The sequence below is a fragment of the Salmo trutta genome, chromosome 22 (genome assembly GCF_901001165.1).
Source record: "Salmo trutta chromosome 22, fSalTru1.1, whole genome shotgun sequence".
In the NCBI taxonomy this organism is placed as follows: domain Eukaryota; kingdom Metazoa; phylum Chordata; class Actinopteri; order Salmoniformes; family Salmonidae; genus Salmo; species Salmo trutta.
In genome coordinates, this window is record NC_042978.1 from 43,981,025 (window position 1) to 43,995,623 (window position 14,599).

General features: G+C 40.2%; 1 long non-coding RNA gene across 1 annotated transcript in view; it reads right to left on the reverse strand.

Annotated features, from left to right (window-relative positions):
* LOC115158776 (uncharacterized) overlaps positions 1 to 14,599 on the reverse strand; it is a 95,762-nt gene that overhangs the window by 22,599 nt on the left and 58,564 nt on the right. The window contains exon 3 of the long non-coding RNA XR_003868733.1: positions 10,096 to 10,199. This is a non-coding gene — a long non-coding RNA (uncharacterized LOC115158776). The remainder of the gene's footprint in view (positions 1 to 10,095; positions 10,200 to 14,599) is intronic.

The window sequence follows — 14,599 nt, forward strand, 5'->3', positions numbered from 1 at the left end:
AAGATTCTGATCTATAGTAGTAGTGATCAGCAGTATTACTCCACAGACTCTGATCTATAGTAGTAGTGATCAGCAGTATACTCCAGACTCTGATCTATAGTAGTAGTGATCAGCAGTATTAAATCCACAGACTCTGATCTATAGTAGTAGTGATCCGCAGTATTACTCCACAGACCTCTGATCTATAGTAGTAGTGATCAGCAGTATTAATCCACAGACTCTGATCTATAGTAGTAGTGATCAGTAGTATTAATCACAGACTCTGATATGTAGTAGTAATCAGCAGTATTACTCAACATACTGATCTACCATGTGATTTAATTCATACAGATATTTCTACAGAGTGATGTCATGATGTTTCCTCCATCAAATGCAAGAATCCTACAAAGCCGCCTTATATGCAAGGAGGACGCTATTTTGCTTTTTGTGGTTTTCTTTGTCGCTTGTTTAATTAGGTTTAGAAAAAAATGTGAGCCATCCAGTAATGGAATACATGTAGTGTCCTTTTTCAACATTTGACATTGTATCACCGTTGTAACAAAATATCAGTCTCAGCTTCACTATAATAACAGTACAGCTATCTAAAGCTAGACTAAAATGGTACATTTGTTATATTAGTACAAAGAGATGTGATTGTGTGAACATCCTATCAAGTTTATAATTGCCTTGCTGGGCTGATGAGACAGTGGATTGCGCAGTCAGATAGAACAGGAATAGGCATTTTAACATCATAGATTAGCCAGGTGGTAGCTTGTGGAATAGACACTGACTGGAATGCGGTTTTTAACCAATCATTATTCAGGATTAGACCAACACGCTGTATAATGTGTAAATATCCTGCTGTTTCTCCCAGCTGTGTGATTCATTATCTGAAGGTTTAATATAAATGAACAACTGATGTTATGATTGTGATTGACCTCATCAAGGAAGACAATAAAGTTGAGGAAAAGAGATGACACGTTGTCTCCATGAGTCTTTACAAGGCTACAGTACAACAGAATAAGATGATTTACAGATGTTATCCTAACAAATACACATATTAAAGATGACTGAAGCTCTTTCTCAGATCAGTATCACTGTTGTCATTGATCGTTCTTGTAAATCAGTTTTGTCTCTTATCATCCACCTATAGCTGCTTTCTCAGGTGAACAGTAGATCTTCTCTAGTGTCTCAGGACAGCATAAGTAATGTCTCAGTTGGTCATGTTTTATTTTATGTATTTGCTTTACGTCTTGCCTCTGGTGATCTCAGCTTCCTGGACCTGATGGCAACTGTCTGGTTGGACAAACGTATCCATGCATAATTGATTGTACAACATTAAATAAAGTGTCTCTGGTTCTCATTTACTAAGTTACTCTTTAGTTCATCTGGGAATTTTATCATCAAGTATTTTTTTACGATATTGAAGCAGCCAGACAATATCTATTAAAATGTCTCTGAGGTGTTCCTTGCCATGTATTCCTGAACATTAAGGCAGGAATATTGATATCCAATTATTATATGCAAGATAATGTTTAATGTAATGTTATGAATGTTTTGTTTAGTTCATAGGCTAGTATTGGACAATCCCTGGCATGCTCCCAAGGTGTAGCAATTTGTTTTGGCCCTCCCCTGTTGCCCCTGGAAAACATGGCTTTATGGGAAACAGTGATATTGGCTTAATGCAACAAACAATGCCATAACCATAGACAGTTAACCAGATTTATGTAAGGCTTATGTAAGTACAGTATTTGAATCTTTTGTGATTCAAATACTGTAAATGTTTCAATGGAGCCTATCAGCATTAAACTTTTTGATAACTGTAGCCCTCAATGTCTTTCTATCGCTAAACCTATAGTGCACATCAAAATATTGTAGATACAGTATGCCTCTATATTATGTAGATAAAACAATATTTGCAAAAATAATGGAAGACCAAGTATAGTATAGTATAGTATAATTGTCACGGTTGTCGTTGGTTAAGGAGGACCAAAATGCCACAGGTATATGCATGCTTATCTTGACTTTTAATAAATTCCAAAATGAACACCAAAATAACAAAAAAGAGAACGAAGATCAACAAACAGTCTGGCAAGGCACAAGGCTAAACTCAGAACAATCTCCCACAAACACACAGACAAACACACCCAACTAATATAGGACTTCCAATCCAAGGCAACACCACACAGCTGCCTTCAATTGGAAGTCCACCCCAATTAACTCAACATAGAAACAGACTACCTAGACTAAACATAGAATACATGAATCTCAAACAGTGCCCAAAAAACCCCGGAATACTAAATCAAATGCCCTTACTACAAAAACACCACCCTGAACCATATAAAACAAATACCCTCTGCCACGTCCTGACCAAACTAAAATGACAATTAACCCTTATACTGGCCAGGACGTGACAATAATATAGTATATTATAATATAGTATAGTAGACCAAGTATCGTGGATATATTTCAACATATTTCAAATTAAAATCATAAAAATAAAATGAGATCTTTTGCACAAAAAAAATAAATACACTGAACTGACACATTTCCTACATTGAGCATTTTAAGAACAACGGTATGATATTTTCTGTGTCATATCAAATCAAATGTTATTTGTTACATGCACCAAATACTACAGGTGTAGACCTTACCATGAAATGCTTACTTACAAGCCCTTAACCAACAATACAGTTTGAAGAAAAATAAGAGTTATGAAAAAATTACTAAATAAACTAATTAAAATAAAATAAAAAAGAGCACCAATAAAATAACAATAACCAGGCTATATACAGGGGGTACCGGTACCGAGTCAATGTGCGCGGGTACATGTTAGTCAAGGTAATTGAGGCAATATGTACATGTAGGTAGGGGTAAAGTGACTCTGAATAGGTAATAAATATGTAATTTGACAACAGCTGATCAGAGGGGCTCCTGAGCGGTGCAGCGGTCTAAGGCACTGCATCTCAGTGCTTGAGGCGGCACTACAGAGACCCTGGTCCGATTCAAGGCTGTATCACAACCGGCTGTGATAGGGAGTCACGTAGGGCGGCGCACAATTGGCCCAGCGTCGTCCGGGTTTGGCCATCATTGTAAATAGGAATTTGTTATTAACTGACTTGCCTAGTTAAATAAAAAATAAAATCAGATATGGGGATGTGCTACTGAAATCAACAGGTAGCGGGAAACAAAGCAATCTCAGGATTCAAAAAAATAATGTTCTATGGTATGTGATTTTATTTTAAATCAAGTAAGGTTTAAATGCCAGGATGTTATACTCGTTTCAGGTCTTCATTCAGTAGAATTAGATGAACACTTTTCCACAATGCATTGGAAAATGTTGGCTTCGAGTGATAGGCCCCAGTTCTCTTCAAGTAGCCAAACAACAAAACTAAGCTACTTAATTGGGATGATGCAAATGTAGGCTAGGGAGTTTTTGTCCTCCTTAAAATGATCACGAGTATTGCATCGTAGGCTACATCTTTGAAAACAGTTCTGTTTTCTTATTAAAAAGTGTTTGTTGTTCTATTGGCCTTGTTCAGAGATTTTAAACTAAATACTAAACCATCTTTGTTTGTGTCGACACCGGGGACTCAGGATGTGGCTGCATTATTGATGTCATGTTAATCAGGAATTTTTATTTTAACATGTGGATTGTTTTAGTTTTGTACGTTAGGATAGCTATTAAATTATCGAATTTATGTATCAATCCTGAGCAGTCATTCTGATCTCGTTTACAATGATCAGTGCTTTAGTTAATTATATAGCTGTCCAGCAGTTCCAAATTTCTAATGCACCCGACTGTCCACATTCTCTGTTATGATGATTTAATATTTTAGAGTCAATCTAACATTTATTAAATAACCTGTTCTTACCTGATTGTATTATGTTTGACGTCTTTACTTAAAATAATAAAGTAGTAGTCAAACATATTAATATTTGAGTAAAAACACAGATTTATCTGCTGTATCTGTAGTTGTGCTGAAATAGAATGTTTTTAGACGATTGTGGGTAATTAAACAATTTGAAAAAATGTCATGCAAAGATGGATATTACCACAAATACACACAATAGCTTCAAAGGAATACAATAAATTGAGATGGAACGTGTCTTTCATTCATGTAAAAATCTGGGTTTAAATGAGAACGTTTGTAGGTTGATGGCTTTTTGCAAATTGCAACTGGCTACATTGTTTTATACACTTTCAAATAGCTACATAATGTTATGCAATGTGAATACATTGATAAAGCCAGTTGGTGTAAAACAGGACATTTATTTTTTTATTTTTTTTTACCTTATAGGGACAGACGTTCCGCCAGCGGAATGCCTCACCAATATCCAATGGTAGAGCGTGGCGCGAAATACAAATACCTCAAAAATGCTATAACTTCAATTTCTCAAACATATTACTATTTTACATACATTTACATTTTAAAGACAAGACTCTCGTTAATCTAACCACATTGTCCGATTTCAAAAAGGCTTTACAGCGAAAGCAAAACATTAGATTATGTCAGGAGAGTACCCTGCCAAAAAATAATCACACAGCCATTTTCAAAGCAAGCATATATGTCACAAAAACCAAAACCACAGCTAAATGCAGCACTAACCTTTGATGATCTTCATCAGATGACACTCCTAGGACATTATGTTATACAATACATGCATGTTTTGTTCAATAGAGTTCATATTTATATCAAAAACCAGCTTTTTACATTAGCATGTGATGTTCAGAACTAGCATACCAACCGCAAACTTCCGGTGAATTTACTAAATTACTCATGATAAACGTTCACAAAAAACATAACAATTATTTTAAGAATTATAGATACAGAACTCCTTTATGCAATCGCGGTGTCAGATTTTAAAATAGCTTTTCGGCGAAAGCACATTTTGTAATATTCTGAGTACATAGCCCGGCCATCAAGGCTAGCTATTTTGACACCCACCAAGTCTGGGGCTCACCAAACTCAGAATTACTATAAGAAAAATTGGATTACCTTTGCTGTTCTTCGTCAGAATGCACTCCTAGGACTTCTACTTCAACAACAAATGTTGTTTTGTTTACAAATAATCCATAGTTATATTCAAATAGCTCTGTTTTGTTTATGCGTTCAGGTCACTATCCGAAGGGTGACGCGCGAGCGCATTTCGTGACAAAAAAATGCTAAATATTCCATTACCGTACTTAGAAGCATGTCAAACGCTGTTTAAAATCAATTTTGATGCTATTTTTCTCGTAAAATAGCGCTAATATTCTAACCGGGCAACGTTGTATTCATTCAATGGCTGAAAGAAAAAAATGGAGTAGTCTCGTGGACGCGCATCTCCAGTGTCACTGTTCCCAGCCTGACCACTCACAAATTCTCCTGCTGTTCTTCGCCCGAGACTGCAGACACCCCATTCCACTTTCTGGCGCCTTCTGAGAGCCAATGGAAGCCTTAGAAAATGTCACGTTACAGCACAGATGCTGTATTTTTGATAGAGATGCTACAGAAGGACAACAAATTGTCAGACAGGGCACTTCATGTATGGAATCTTGTCAGGTTTTGGCCTGCCATATGAGTTCTGTTATACTCACAGACACCATTCAAATAGTTTTAGAAACTGTAGAGTGTTTTCTATCCAAATCTACTAATTATATGCATATTCCAATTTCTGGGCAGGAGTAGTAACCAGATTAAATCGGGTACGTTTTTTATCCGGCCGTGAAAATACTGCCCCCTATCTAAGCTATATTCCTGTTGTCCTGGAAAACAAATGAAGGTTCTGTGGTGGCAGTGACATTTCCAAAGTGATCATTTCTACAACCTTTATTCTTTGAGCCCAAGGATGTTTGTGGGCCACTCATGACGTTATAGACTAGCTAGACTGTACAACATCCTGCAATGTGATCTTTCTCCGTAGTGGGGAGTTGTGTCCCCGAGGCTACAGATGGTCGGGAGGTTGTGAGCGGTCTGCCAGATGATGATGGTGTTATACAGTACAGTCATGAGCACCCACTCAGAGCAGGGTAACAAAACGTTGTCTAAATGGAAATGTGTCGTAGGCCTATCAAACATGGAACAGAACTGTCTACATAGGCCTATTAAACATGGAACAGAACTGTCTACATAGGCCTATCAAACATGAAACAGAACTGTCTACATAGGCCTATCAAACATGAAACAGAACTGTCTACATAGGCCTATCAAACATGGAACAGAACTGTCTACATAGACCTATCAAACATGAAACATAACTGTCTACATAGACCTATAAAACATGGAACAGAACTGTCTACATAGGCCTATCAAACATGATTCAGAACTGTCTACATAGGCCTATCAAACATGAACCAGAACTGTCTATATAGGCCTATCAAACATGAAACAAAACTGTCTACATAGGCCTATCAAACATGGAACAGAAATATCTACGAGTTGCAATAAACGGTAGGGGAATAGAATGATGAACCGCTAGCAATTATTGTAGTATCAGATGGATTAGAGATTTACCACATAGGGCCAATGCATTGTTTTTTTTTGTTTGTTTTTTTACCTTTATTTAAATAGGTAAGTCAGTATAGAAGAAATTATTATTTACAATGATGGCCTACCAAAAGGCAAAAGGCCTCCTGTGGGGACGGGGGATAAAAAAACGATAATATAAATATAGGACAAAACACACATCACGACAAGAGAGAGAACACAACACTACATAAAGAGAGACCTAAGACAACAACACAGCAAGGCAGCAACACATGACAACACAGCATGGTAGCAACACAACATGGTAGCAGCACAAAACATGGTACAAGCATTTATGGGCACAGACAACAACTCAAAGGGCAAGAAGGTAAAGACCCCAATACATCAAGCAAAGCAGCCACAACTGTCAGTAATAGTGTCCGTGATTGAGTCTTTGAATTAAGAGATTGAGATAAAACTGTCCAGTTTGAGTGTTTGTTGCAGCTCGTTCCAGTCGCTAGCTGCAGCGAACTGAGAAGACGAGAGACCCAAGGATGTGTGTGCTTTCGGGACCTTTAACAGAATGTGACTGGCAGAAAGGGTGTTGTATGTGGAGGATGAGGGCTGCAGTAGATATCTCAGATAGGGGGGAGTGAGGCCTAAGAGGGTTTTATAAATAAGCATCAACCAGTGGGTCTTGCGACGGGTATACAGAGATGACCAGTTTACAGAGGAGTATAGAGTGCAGTGATGTGTCCTATAAGGAGCATTGGTGGCAAATCTGAAGGCCAAATGGTAAAGAACATCTAGCCGCTCATTTAAACATGTGAAAGCAACAGTAAACATTTCAACAAGAGAAATAAAAAAACTCTCCACTGGCGGGAGTTTTGAGAGCGGATGTGAAGAGCCTTGCCACAGTAATAATTCATTTTCACAACAAATTAAAAATGCAAGCTTCACAGGTAAATTAGCATTTCAAGCAATTGTTACATACAAAAAGCCCAGTAGGCCTATGCTAGTAATCAGGTCCCCATTGCTGATGAGCTTGCAATGCAACAGTTAATATTCTTGATCACCAAACCATTTTTGGAGCTGCATATTAAGTTATTATGGCAATCCTCTCTCCCTGCAATTTGACGTTTGCGTTGCACCTGATCCAATATCTGTACAGCATATCAGCGATCTGTTCGCTAGCTCACCCCACATATGTTGATTGACAGTTTGCTTATCCAATCAGAGTGCTGAGTGTGCGTTTCACGAGCTAATCTGTTGCAGGTTATTGTTGCAAGGACGATGCTAAGGCTACTGTCTCTGGCTGCGTGTAGTAGAGTAACCCACGTAGACTCTGTGACACAAAGTAAGTGACAAAAAATGTTTTAAAACCTGACCAGATAATTTCAAGTCAAACATGAGTCTTGAGGCTCCAAGTCCAAATCAAGTCTCAAGTTATTTTATTTTCCTTTAAGTGGGGTATCAAGTCATCAAATGTGTGACTCAAGTTAAACTCGAGTCCAAGTCATGTGACTTAAGTCCACAACTCTGATGATTAATAATGTGAATGTGTTAGGAGTTCTCCAAAACAACAGCACCATGAAGTATGGACACAGGCTACAGTTTGAGTGCAGCAACCCAGACACGTTCTGAATGGGGAACCAGAGGTTGTCTGCTCAACCAATGGACAATGGAGTCACTCCTTTCCAATTTGTGACTGTAAATTGTATTTGTATTAATTTAAGACATTGGGAAAATAATGCAACACAAACAAGTTATTTATTGTTTAAAGTAGATTTACAATTATTTCCAACTCACACACAAAATTAAGCAAAATAAAGCATTTTGGAAAGGGTAGGAAAGTTTTCTGGACAGTTTGCTATTCTTGCTGGGAATGAAAGCAGCTTGGTACATTTCATCACTAGTACTTCTATGACCTCCTAGAGCCCAAGGATTTCTGTGGACCACCTCCACATCTCATTAACGGAGACACGATAGGTCGTACCAGAGAATGTTACAGAAACAGAGAATCAGTTCATTATGACTGCCAGTCTTACTACACCCTTAATAGCCATTCATCCTACAAGATGTGTCCTAGTGAGATCTGGATTGGAGAGATGGCATGCCTGAGTTAATTATATCTCTGAAACAACATTTGCCTGATTCATATCCAATCACTCACTCACATCCCTATGCTATGCCCATGCTCACTCCCATTCACAGATCATGGTGGATTGTTGGGATCAATTCCCTTTCAAAGCCCCCCTGTGATCTCTGACTAGCCAGGGGAGATAATAAGGGCCTAGGGAATGGAGTGAGGGAGAAAATTGGAACGGGGCCCAACTGCAATGCCACCTGATCTTCAGGACATATTCACACACTGATTCCTGTACCATCTTCTCATTTCAGAACCTGTAACAGGCATCGGAAGGATTAGACCAAGGCGCAGCGTGTATAGTGCTCATCTTCTTTAATTGTTGAGAGAACACTTAAACAAAAATAAACTAACGACAAACAACAGTTCCGTAAGGTACAACGACTATACGGAAAACAACCACCCACAAAACCCAAAGTAAAACAGGCTGCCTAAGTATGGCTTCCAATCAGAGACAACGACAAACACCTGCCTCTGATTGGAAACCATACTCGGCCATACATGGAAAATGAAACATAGAAATAGAAAACTAGAACCAAAATCCCCTAGAACCAAAAAAATCCAAAACACACAAATCAAACCCCCCTGCCACGCCCTGACCATTCTACTATGGCAAATGACCCTTTTCACTTGTCAGGATGTGACAGAACCCGAGGCCCTTGTAACCTTATCCAGTTTGGGATGAACAGCTGATGAACACACAGAACATCCAATGAGAATATTGGACGAAAAATTAAAAGACCCTCCATTTACCACATGGGGATCATATCACTGTTAAGTGTGCTGGTCATGGTAGACTTAGCCCAAGTAGTGTTGGTTTTCATCAGCAGTGTATACATGGGGTCATGACTTTGCCTCTTTGCCCATATTGATCTCAGCTTACGGAAAGTGATGACTCATGTCTTGTTGGACGAACATGTAAATGAATAACCCCTGTCAATTGTTTGCTCCAATTATTTGCAGATTCACGGTTTCATGATTGTCCAACATCAAATAAAGTGCCTCTGGTTCATATATACTCATCTACTCTTTAGTTAATTGTTATCTGGGAATATTATCATCAGGTATTGTTGACAATATTGAAGCAGCCAGACAAAATCTATAAAAAATATTCCTGTGGTGTTCTTTGCCATGTATTTGAACTACATCATCATCACTGAGTGAATCTTGAACATTAAGGCAGGAATATTGACTTTCAATTCTCATATGCAAGAAAACGTTTAATGTTTTGTTTAGTTGGTAAGGTAATATGGGCTAAACCCTGGCATGCTCCTGAGGTGTAGAAATTGATTTTGGCCTTCCCATTTTGCCCCTGGAAAACATGGCTTTATGGGAAACAGTTATCTTGCCTTACTGGAACAAACATTCTGAAGACCATGTCAATAGACAGTTAACCAGACTTATGTAAGGGTTGTGTAAGTACAGTATTTGTTGTTCAACATCTTTTGTGATTCAATGACCATATAAATGTTTTAATGGAGCCTATCAGCATTCAAACTAACTGTCTTTCTAGCTCTAAACTATCCTCAGCCACATGCTTTAACCTCACTGGTAGATGAGGCTAGCTCTAAACTATCCTCAGCCACATGCTTTAACCTCACTGGTAGATGAGGCTAGCTCTAAACCTACAGTATGCATATTAGAATATTGTTGATATGTATGTATATGATGTGGCTAAAACAATAATTGCAACACTAGTGGAAGAACAAGTAAAGTGTAGTATAGCATATATATTTATTTTTATTTGTTTTGTTCCTTTTTGGGGGGGTTTGACAAAAAGACACAAACCAACAGACATTCCACAAATACGCATGCATCCTCCCACCTACTACCCTCCACAGGACCTTACTGGAGTACATACAGTGTCAAAGTAGTGATTTTAAGCTGTCAAGAGTTGTATTCCAATTGTCAATATTGTCTGATTTTGCATCATGCAGTTGAGAGATCGACAGCTCAAGTTGAGCTATGTCTTTGAATTAAGAAATTGCTGACGTGGCAGTGTGTGTGGTGCTTGCCATTGTAAGGCAACCATTCTCTTGGCTGCTGTTAGGCCAGCAAGCCAAATCCTTCTTTGCCTGTATATTAGGTTCAGTCATCATTAAGCAGAAGCACACTGGAAAGACAATAGTATAGTATAGTATATACAGTATAGTTCAACATACTACAATTTGTAATTATTTTAATATTTTTTTATTTATTTCACCTTTATTTAACCAGGTGGGCCAGTTGAGAACAAGTTCTCATTTACAACTGCCACCTGGCCAAGATAAAGCAAAGCAGTGCGACAAAAACAACAACACAGATTTACACATAAACAAATGTACAGTCAATTACACAATGGAACAATCTTTGTACAGTGTGTGAAAATGTAGAAGAGTAGGGAGGTAAGGCAATAAATAGGCCATAGAGGCAAAATAATTACAATTTCGCATTAACACTGGAGTGACAGATGTGCAGATGATTATGTGCAAGTAGAGACACTGGGGTGCAATAGAGCAAGAGGATAAATAACAATATGGGGATGAGGTAGTTGGGTGTGCTATTTACAGATTTGCTGTATATAGGTACAGTGATCTGTAAGCTTCTCTAACAGCTGATGCTTAAAGTTAGAGAGGGAGATGACCAGTGAAATATACCTGCTGGAGCGCCTGGGTGTTGCTATGGTGACAAGTGAGGGTATTTTTCAGTTGGGTACTGTGGAAGGACTCCAGATTACCTGAGTTTTACAAAGAGAAAAGGTAAAAAGAGAAAGGGGTTGAAGACGTGGTCTGGAAGTTTGTTAATATATAGAACGAGCTTGGGGTTATAGGTGGTCATATAGAACGAGCTTGGGGTTACAGGTGGTCATATAGAACGAGCTTGGGGTTACAGGTAGTCATATAGAACGAGCTTGGGGTTACAGGTAGTCATATAGAACGAGCTTGGGGTAACAGGTGGTCATATAGAACAAGCTTGGGGTTACAGGTGGTCATATAGAATGATCTTGGGGTTACAGGTGGTCATATAGAACGAGCTTGGGGTTACAGGTGGTCATATAGAACGAGCTTGGGGTTACAGGTGGTCATATAGAACGAGCTTGGGGTTACAGGTGGTCATATAGAACAAGCTTGGGGTAACAGGTGGTCATATAGAACGAGCTTGGGGTTACAGGTGGTCATATAGAACGAGCTTGGGGTTACAGGTGGTCATATAGAATGAGCTTGGGGTTACAGGTAGTCATATAGAACAAGCTTGGGGTTACAGGTGGTCATATCGAACGAGCTTGGGGTTACAGGTAGTCATATAGAACAAGCTTGGGGTTACAGGTAGTCATATAGAACGAGCTTGGGGTTACAGGTGGTCATATAGAACGAGCTTGGGGTTACAGGTGGTCATATAGAACGAGCTTGGGGTTACAGGTAGTCATATAGAACGAGCTTGGGGTTACAGGTGGTCATATAGAACAAGCTTGGGGTTACAGGTGGTCATATAGTACGAGCTTGGGGTTACAGGTGGTCATATAGTACGAGCTTGGGGTTACAGGTGGTCATATAGAACGAGCTTGGGGTTACAGGTGGTCATATAGAACGAGCTTGGGGTTACAGGTGGTCATATAGAACGAGCTTGGGGTTACAGGTGGTCATATAGAACGAGCTTGGGGTTACAGGTGGTCATATAGAACAAGCTTGGGGTTACAGGTGGTCATATCGAACAAGCTTGGGGTTACAGGTGGTCATATAGAACAAGCTTGGGGTTACAGGTGGTCATATCGAACAAGCTTGGGGTTACAGGTGGTCATATAGAACGAGCTTGGGGTTACAGGTGGTCATATAGAATGAGCTTGGGGTTACAGGTGGTCATATAGAACAAGCTTGGGGTTACAGGTGGTCATATCGAACGAGCTTGGGGTTACAGGTAGTCATATAGAACAAGCTTGGGGTTACAGGTAGTCATATAGAACGAGCTTGGGGTTACAGGTGGTCATATAGAACGAGCTTGGGGTTACAGGTGGTCATATAGAACGAGCTTGGGGTTACAGGTAGTCATATAGAACGAGCTTGGGGTTACAGGTGGTCATATAGAACAAGCTTGGGGTTACAGGTGGTCATATAGTACGAGCTTGGGGTTACAGGTGGTCATATAGTACGAGCTTGGGGTTACAGGTGGTCATATAGAACGAGCTTGGGGTTACAGGTGGTCATATAGAACGAGCTTGGGGTTACAGGTGGTCATATAGAACGAGCTTGGGGTTACAGGTGGTCATATAGAACGAGCTTGGGGTTACAGGTGGTCATATAGAACGAGCTTGGGGTTACAGGTGGTCATATAGAACGAGCTTGGGGTTACAGGTGGTCATATAGAACGAGCTTGGGGTTACAGGTGGTCATATAGAACGAGCTTGGGGTTACAGGTGGTCATATAGAACGAGCTTGGGGTTACAGGTGGTCATATAGAACGAGCTTGGGGTTACAGGTGGTCATATAGAACGAGCTTGGGGTTACAGGTGGTCATATAGAACGAGCTTGGGGTTACAGGTGGTCATATAGAACGAGCTTGGGGTTACAGGTAGTCATATAGAACGAGCTTGGGGTTACAGGTGGTCATATAGAACGAGCTTGGGGTTACAGGTGGTCATATAGAACGAGCTTGGGGTTACAGGTGGTCATATAGAACAAGCTTGGGGTTACAGGTGGTCATATAGAACAAGCTTGGGGTTACAGGTAGTCATATAGTACGAGCTTGGGGTTACAGGTGGTCATATAGAACAAGCTTGGGGTTACAGGTGGTCATATAGAACGAGCTTGGGGTTACAGGTGGTCATATAGTACGAGCTTGGGGTTACAGGTGGTCATATAGAACAAGCTTGGGGTTACAGGTGGTCATATAGAACGAGCTTGGGGTTACAGGTGGTCATATAGAACAAGCTTGGGGTTACAGGTGGTCATATAGTACAGCTTGGGGTTACAGGTGGTCATATAGAACGAGCTTGGGGTTACAGGTGGTCATATAGAACGAGCTTGGGGTTACAGGTGGTCATATAGAACGAGCTTGGGGTTACAGGTGGTCATATAGAACGAGCTTGGGGTTACAGGTGGTCATATAGAACGAGCTTGGGGTTACAGGTGGTCATATAGAACGAGCTTGGGGTTACAGGTGGTCATATAGAACGAGCTTGGGGTTACAGGTGGTCATATAGAACGAGCTTGGGGTTACAGGTGGTCATATAGAACGAGCTTGGGGTTACAGGTGGTCATATAGAACGAGCTTGGGGTTACAGGTGGTCATATAGAACGAGCTTGGGGTTACAGGTGGTCATATAGAACGAGCTTGGGGTTACAGGTAGTCATATAGAACGAGCTTGGGGTTACAGGTGGTCATATAGAACGAGCTTGGGGTTACAGGTGGTCATATAGAACGAGCTTGGGGTTACAGGTGGTCATATAGAACGAGCTTGGGGTTACAGGTGGTCATATAGAACAAGCTTGGGGTTACAGGTGGTCATATAGTACGAGCTTGGGGTTACAGGTGGTCATATAGAACGAGCTTGGGGTTACAGGTGGTCATATAGAACGAGCTTGGGGTTACAGGTGGTCATATAGAACGAGCTTGGGGTTACAGGTGGTCATATAGAACGAGCTTGGGGTTACAGGTGGTCATATAGAACGAGCTTGGGGTTACAGGTGGTCATATAGAACGAGCTTGGGGTTACAGGTGGTCATATAGAACGAGCTTGGGGTTACAGGTGGTCATATAGAACGAGCTTGGGGTTACAGGTGGTCATATAGAACGAGCTTGGGGTTACAGGTGGTCATATAGTAACGAGCTTGGGGTTACAGGTGGTCATATAGAACGAGCTTGGGGTTACAGGTGGTCATATAGAACGAGCTTGGGGTTACAGGTGGTCATATAGAACGAGCTTGGGGTTACAGGTGGTCATATAGAACGAGCTTGGGGTTACAGGTGGTCATATAGAACGAGCTTGGGGTTACAGGTGGTCATATAGAACGAGCTTGGGGTTACAGGTGGTCATATAGAACGAGCTTGG